Genomic DNA, 8,123 nt, shown 5'->3' with positions numbered 1-8,123 from the left:
GGTTTTCCCCCCCAAATTTTTAAAACCAAACCCGGGGTTTGAAAAAATTTCCCGGGAAAGGGAATATTACATTTACCTACCTAAACAAAGTGTTTTGTTTTAAAGATAACATTCCCTGTGTGATTCTGCAAACATTTCTGGTTTAAATTACCCATGGGAAAGAAAGCAGTATTATCGCAAAAATCTGGTTGCGATAATACGCAACTACTAATATATATATATATATATATATATATATATATATATATAAGGTTATACCGCCAACAAAAAAGCAAATACACCAAAAAGCTTTTAAGCATGGTAAAAGAGAATAGAGGTATAGCCAAAAGAAGTCAGGGGGGTGGAACAAGGGTAACCAGGACTGCAACAGTGAATACACTCGAACACCTACATTTATGGTAAGTGTACACAACTGTACTATGTTCTTCATGTTTCACTGTTGCAGTCATCACATTTGGGTAGATTCCCAAAGCTAAGGATGGGAGGAGGAATTCAGACAGCATTAGGACCAACTAGAAGGCCCTGCAAGACTGCAGTGGCAAAGCCAGCTCTGGATTTAGAAAAAACTGGCAAATGGTTATGCTTGGTGAAAGTATGTACAGAACTCTGGGTAGCAGTTTCTAGGATGTCTCTGGTAGGGACACCTCTGAGAAAAGCTGCAGAGGTAGATGCAGCCCTGGTTGAATGTGGTCTAATGCCATGTGGGATAGGTTTTCCATGGTGCTTATAGCAGAAATGAATGCAATGGCCTATCCATTTAGAAATGGTTTGTTTTGAAATAGCCTGCAGCAAATGCCACCAGCAGTTGTTCAGATTTCTTTTGAGGTTTAGTCCTGTCCAAGTAAAATCTAAGTCGTCTGTGCACATCTAAGGAGTGCAGTATCCGTTCCACTTTGTTCTGTGGATTAGAAAAGAAGGTTGGCAAATGAATGGACTGATTAAGGGCCACACTGGATACTACCTTGGGCATGAAGAAGGGATTGGGTCCTGAGGGACACCCTGTCCGCATGAAAGATGATGAAAGGTTCCACTGCCATAAGGGCCTGTAATTCAGATACCCTTCTTGCTGAAGTGATTGCTAAATGGAAGGCTGTTTTCCAAGAAAGGAATTTTAACTCTGCACTTGCAGCTGGCTTAAAAGGATGAAGAGCGAGTTTCTCCAACACAAAATTAAAGGTCCCAGGCTGGAGTTGGGGCTCTCCTGGGTGGTCTTAAGTCTTTGGCCCCTCTGAGGAACTGCTTGAGTAGTGGATGAGAGAAGAGGGGTGGTTCTGTGTTGTAATGAGCTAAAATGGCTGAGGCATGAATTTTGATGGATGAAAAAGAAAGGCCTTTGTGAATCATCTCAGTTAAATATTGAAGAATCCGAGGTAAATTGGGCGCTGCTGTGCCCATCCCTTGAGTTTGGTTCCAGGCACAAAATCTCTTCCATTTTTCAGCATAAGATTTTATAGTACTAGGCCTCCTTGCCTCCAAAATGACATCCCACACTTGTTTACTGAGGGATGGGAACGGAGAGATTAGGTAATTAGTCAGGCTGCCAGGTTCAGGGTTTGAAGCTGAGGGTGCAGAATCTGCCTCTCCTGCTGTGACAGCAGGGTAGGGGTCTGAGGCAGGTGCCATGGAGCCAGCAGTGACGCACTGCGCAAGAGGGGGTACCAGTGTTGACGTGGCCAGTCTAGTGCAATCAGTATCGTCCTTGGTTTGTCCTGTTTGATCTTTAGTAGTACTTTGGAGAGGAGAGGCAGAGGAGGAAAGGCATAAACTGACAGATTTTTCCAGCTGAAGGACAGACCATCCATTTTCCAAGCTTGCTTGTTGGGAGTCCTTGTGCAGAATTTGTCCAATTGGTAGTTCTGGTGGGAGGCAAACATGTCTCTATCTGGGCTCCCCAATTTGTTTATCAACATGTTAGAAGTCTTTGGTTCCAGTTTCCACTCGTGCGAGTCCATGAGATTTCTGCTTAGTTCGTCTGCCAATGTATTTAGTTTTCCTGGCAGGAACTGAGCCTGTAGATGCACTTGGTAGCTCAAGGCTGTGTTCTGCAAAGCTATGGCTAGTCTGCAGAGGGGGTATGAATGGGTACCCCCCTGCTTGTTTATGTACCCCATAACAGTGGTGTTTGTCCGTCTTTACCATTAATTTTCCTGGAAGAATGTGGTCCTTGAAGGCTGTCAGAGCACTCTGTACAGCTAACATTTCTTTCTGATTGATATGCAGGTGCATTTGACCTGGGTTCCATTTTCCCCTGAATGCATTTCCCTGCCAGGTGAGCCCCCCATGCATAGTCTGATGCGTCTGTTGTTAGGGTTTGGGTGGCAGGGGGTAGAGTGAATTGTAGTCCTTTGTTTTGGTGGCAGGCCTCCGCCCACCAAAGGAACTCTAACTGTAGGCAAGGAATGATAGCAATCATTGCTTCTAGATCCTGAGAATGTTGACACCATAGGCTTTTTAGATACCACTGTAGTTTCCTCATATGCAGTCTTGCATATGGAATTAGTAGAATGCAGGAGGCCATGAACCCCAAGGCCTGCAGTATTTGCCTTGCAGACACAGCAGGGTTTTTGTGGCCATTAGTTTGAAGTAAGTTGTCAAATGAATTTGTTTCTCTGGCGTGAGGAAAGCCATCTGGGAAGTTGTGTTCAAGCTTGCTCCCAGGAATATAATTTGCTGACAGGGTACAAGATGTGATTTCTTTTCGTTTATGGTGTACCCTAGACAAGTTAGCACCTTTTGTACAAATGCCAGATGATTCAAAAGTATGTCCTGGCTTTCTGCCTGAATTAGACAATCATCCAGGTATGGATATATCTGAATATTTCTTTACCTACAAAATGCAATGACTGGAGCTAGGCACTTTGTGAATATCCTGGGTGCAGTCGATAAGCCAAAGGGCAGTGCAGAGAACTCATATTGCATGCAGCCTGCTTTGAAGCTTAAGTATCTTCTGCAAGACTCCCTGAATGGGATGTGCAGGTAGGCTTCCTTTAAATCCAGTGTTGCCAACCAGGCATCCTTGCCTAGCATAGGAAGCAACTGGTGAAAAGTTAGCATCTTGAATTTTGGAATCACCAAAAAGGTGTTTAGGATAGAAAGGTCCAGGATAGGACACCATGAGTTGTCTTTTCTGGGTACCAGGAAAAGTCTTGAGTAGAAACCTTGTCCCTTTTCCTCTTCTGGTACAGTTTGAACAGCCTTTAAGCTTAAGAGAGAGTACTTGCTTTTGAGCCTCTGCCCACTGATGTGGAGGTACATCTGGCCAACCGTCTGGGGTTGGTAATGTGTGGAAGTGAAATCTGTATCCTTGGGAAACTATATTTAAAATCCATTTGTCCTGGGTAATGAGTTCCCAGTTTTTTTGCTTACAGAGCAATCTTTCCCCCTAAAGGAGCAGTAAGTTGAGAAGTGCTTGGAAGTTTTAAAGTTAAGTCATTGAGACAGCTTACCATAGGTGGGAGTCTTTGGAAGTGGGAGCCCCCCACTGCTTAGTCCTGTGCGTACCCTGGGACTGAAGCCTGGGTGCTCTTCTGATTCTGGATTTGGACTGAGAAGGCCTGGAAGAGGCAGAAAAAGGACCAATTCTTAGAGGGCCAATGCCTACTAAATCTTGGAGGCTGTACTTGTAGGAAATCTTTAACAGTTTGCATAGATTTAGCTTTTTCCTCCATCTTTTTAAGAACTACTTCTGCTATGTTGCCAAACAGGCTGTCCTGATTTAAGGGAGCATCCAGCAATTTAGTTTTAACATGATCTGGCAAAGATTGCTCCTTAAGCCAAGCATGCCTTCTAAGTACAGACCTAGTGACAGCAGCCCTGCAAGATGCCTCTAGTGAATCCAAACCACATTGCAAAGTATGTTTTCCAACCTGTTCAGCAGAATGCATTAAATCCTGTAGATCCTTATTTTCAGCACAGTCAGGAATCAACATCATTTTCTGTTTAAGCAATCCAATTATATGCTGCTGATATTTCAACATATGAAACTGGCAATTTAAGGCCATGATGGCCAAGGTTGCAGAGATGTATACCTTCTTACCCCATCTATCCAGGGCCCTGGAATCTCTATCCGAGGGGGTAGGCTTTTGGGCAGTAGTAGCCTTAATGCCCTTGAGTCCCTGTGAAATGATCTCAGGATCCGCAGCAGGATTTTTAAAAAGGAACTTGTGAGAGTCAAGAACCCTGTAATATCTATCAAGTTTTCTGGGAGCAGGAGGTAAAGAGTCAGAGGCCAAGCTAGATTCTGAAAAGGCATCATCAACAATGTCTAGCACAGGAGGAATAGCTAAAGGCCTGTGTTGGGGCAGGAGTAAGAATTCCCTAAGCCTCTTTTTAGAATCAGAGTAATCCTGGCTTTCCCCAGCAAAAATGCTCCCTAAGAGTATGCAAGGTTTCACCAAAAGAAAAATCCTCTGGGGGAGAAGCAGAGGGAATAGAGTCCTCTGCATCAGAATCCTCATAGGTAGATAAGGGTAAATCCTGGTCATCAGAGGAAACAGAATTTTCAGAATCCTTTTCAGAAGTCATAAGCAAATTCAGTCCTAGGTCTCTTAAGAGGGGGAAGGTTGGCTTCCCCTGATTAAAGTAATAAGGTCTTCGGCCATTCTTATCATTTGTTTTTTAGGCATAGAGGCCTGACCATGCGGTCTGGGCATCGGTTTTCTAGGCATGGTTCGATATTTAGGCCTTGAAGAAGAAGATGGCGTCGGTTTAATAAGCAAGTTAGTAGGCCTGAATACACCCTCAGAAGCCGGTGCCTGCACAGCAGCTCCGGACCCTTCCAAGGTAGAGACATCCACAGGTTCCACACTTGAAGCATCCTGTGGCATACCGGACTCCGAATGGGTCTCAGTAGAGGCCTGCGAATCTGAAGCAGCAGTTATCAGGGGCTGCGAAAGCGCCTCACTGAGTACCAGCGAACAGGCGACTAGTTTAGGAGAAGCGTCATCAGCTGTTTTGGACCTAGGCAGCCTGTCTCCGTCTTTATCTTTGCGTTTTTTCGGAATGTCGGTAGTGAGGTGGCTTACCGAAGACATATCTGGATAATTGAACCTGGTACTAAAATATTTAGAAGCGAAAATATACAGACGACGAATAGTTCATGGTTTAAATAAGGCACAAAACCAACAGCGAGGTACGTCATGGTCATGGCCTAGGCAAGGAATACAGTACGAATTAAAATCTTTATGGGGTATTTGCGTTCCACAAGAAATACAATTATTGGCTTTTACTGACATCGGTTTAAAGCAAGAAAAGGTTTCCCCAATGGGGTACTTAGCTTTAGTTGAAGACTTAGGTTCTGAAACGCGAAAATGAAAATTTCAGGAGTCCGCCGACCTGCACTTGCGAACTGCTTCTGCTTCGGGCACCGCACGGCAAGAAAGACTGATGTAATGGCGTCGGCTGCATGCTTTATACCCCAGACTACCTGACTTCATGGAAGATGAGACAGCAACCGACGCAGGACCCAAGACTTTGATAATCAGGCCGACTGAGGGCTACTGCAAGCAGATAGCCCAAATGTGATGACTGCAACAGTGAAACACGAAGAACATCACTGAGATGTCCTTTTATGGTTCTGTCAGGTACAAAATATCATCATCTGCAAATAAAATGAATGTTTCTTGAGCACTACACCAGTTATATCCTTGAATTTCTGAGTCCCTTATTTTCTTTAGCAATGGTTCTACATACAATGTGAATAACAAAGGGAAAAAAAGGATACTCCTGCCTGGTTCCTCTGTTCAGAAACAACTTTCAGGGAGGAACCCTCCCACTTTGATTTTTGTCTCCAATCCCTCATACATCCTTCTAATTAACATCATTATTATTATATCAGGAAATGCAAATGCTTCCACTGCCATATTCACAAAACCTCAGCTTATTTTATTGAATGCTTTCTCTGCATCAAGACCCACCAATAACAGTAATATTTTCTTACATTCTGCTTCCCTCTGAATCATCAATTTTCTATTAATGTTGTCAAATATATACTTTCCCCTCCAGAAAACCACAATGGTCCATTATCTATTAATTTTAGCATCACCTGTGTTATTCAGTTAGCCATTATAGACATAAACACTTTATAATCATTGTTTAAAATTGAAATTGGCCTATATGAAAGCTGGATCCGATGGGTATTTACAGTCACTGGGTATTAGAGAGACCACAACTTTTTTCCAGGAAGTTTGCACCTCTCCTCCTTTTAAATACAAAACCTTCCAAATCTTTATCACTTTCTTCCCTCCTAGCTTCTACACTTTCAATGGAATACCATTTCTTCCTAAAGACTTTTCTGAAGATTGGTTATACATTAACATTTTTAGCTCATCCTATCTTAACTGTTAGTTGTTGAGCCTCATCTACTTCTAACTTTGACATATTTAAGTTTTACATAAATACTTCCATTTGTGTTTTTTCATTATTTTCTCTTTTCTACTTTATAAAAATATTCATACATTTCCAAAACATCTCTAATACCTCCACAAGATCTTTGGTTACTTTTCTTGTCACAGGCTTCCTAAGTTTGGAAACAACCCTTTCTACTTTCTGTTGCCTAGGACGTAGTGCTAAAAGTTTTTGTGCTCTGTAGTTATCATAAAAAATAGTTGCTTAACAGCAATCTTTCTAATCTCATGAATATTATACAGGATTTTGTCTTTGACAGTCTGCAGTTGTGCTTCCTCTTGTTTGGTGAAGATTCTCCTTATTTTACAATACATTAATCTTTATCAATCCCTCTAAATAATTTTTATTCTAAACAATACAGCCTTTTATTTTATTTCTATCCCATTTTGAACTCCACTTTCATTTTATCCCACCCACTAGTTATAACTCTAGGAGGACTTTCTGTCTTCCCTAATAACTCCCAAATAATTTTCACAACCCATTCCTTAAATTCCTTTTTTTAACAGGTAGATGGGGGGGGGGTGCCAGTGTCTCATCTTTTTTTTACCTTAGTAATTACTGGCACATAATCTGAAACAGTTATTGGATGTGTATCAAAGTTCTCAATTAAATGCACATGTTCCTGATAAATATAATTTCTGTCTATCTAACCTACTTATTGTACCTCTAAGCATAACAAGTACAATCTCCCCAAGTTCCTAGTACTGAATTCACATCTTTCATACCAATACTCATAAATTTCTTCAGAAATCTACCCTCATTTGTTATATTTTCCCTTCTAAGTCCCCAGTTACATCCTCATTGTTGCAAATTAAATTCCAGTCCCCACCTATAAGAAATATTCCCTGCTAAAAGCTGATTATCTCACCCTATCTTTTAAGCTCCATAGAAGCAGTTTTAGTTGGAATATAAATACATGCCAGTATACTCCTCATCCATCACCAGTAGCCTGTTACTACCACAAATTTGCCATTGTTATCTTTTGTTCCTTTTCTATTACTACATGAGCTCCTCTAGAAAATAATAAAAGCACCACTTATTTTCCTTTGTCCCTGATATTCTGCATAATATCCATTCTGAAATACTTCCTTTATCAAATTCACGTGCTCAGTTCTTACCAAATGTGTTTCCTCTAGCGCTGTGATTTGCACTCTGCCATTTCTTAATATAACTGAGTATTCTTTCCTTTTTGTCTATTCCTGTGAGATCATTCACATGCCAAGATAGTATGGAAAGTGTTACTATTACAGTAAGAAGTCATTATCCCGCCTACTATATATGGTAGCTTTTTTAAATATCGTTTCCAGCTTTTGTGACATATGCACTCATTAATGCTTAACAGGTTAATCCTTAATTATCAACACTGAAACCCATACCACATTTTACAAGACTTTTTATTTTAATAAAAACCTTCAAAACAAAAAAAAAACACCCTCAGAACACCCCGTAAGCCATTAACTTAATACAAATACACAAAGTACAGTTGTGTAAAAATTTACTATAACAGTAAATGTTCTATTATTGATCACTGTTGTATTAATCACAGATGTTTTTTCATCGGTGATGTCTGGCTGTGGTACTAAAGCTTTACCTTCCCAGGGGCATACGTCCGATGTATGACCTCACCTCATGTGCATTGGGGTATAATGATGGACACACAAGATCCTCAGACTATGTGTTAACCAAAAGCAAGAGAGCAGACAAGAAGGTGGGAGGGA

General features: G+C 41.3%; 1 protein-coding gene across 1 annotated transcript in view; it reads right to left on the bottom strand.

Moving 5' to 3' along the window:
- USP47 (ubiquitin specific peptidase 47) overlaps nt 1-8,123 on the bottom strand; it is a 3,572,488-nt gene that overhangs the window by 3,394,644 nt on the left and 169,721 nt on the right. The gene's annotated exons all lie outside the window — the stretch shown is intronic.

Source organism: Protopterus annectens, chromosome 9.part0 (genome assembly GCF_019279795.1).
Source record: "Protopterus annectens isolate FY-2018-M chromosome 9.part0, PAN1.0, whole genome shotgun sequence".
NCBI lineage: Eukaryota > Metazoa > Chordata > Ceratodontiformes > Protopteridae > Protopterus > Protopterus annectens.
Note: the sequence above shows the minus strand (reverse complement) of the source record. Positions and strands in the feature narration are given on the sequence as shown.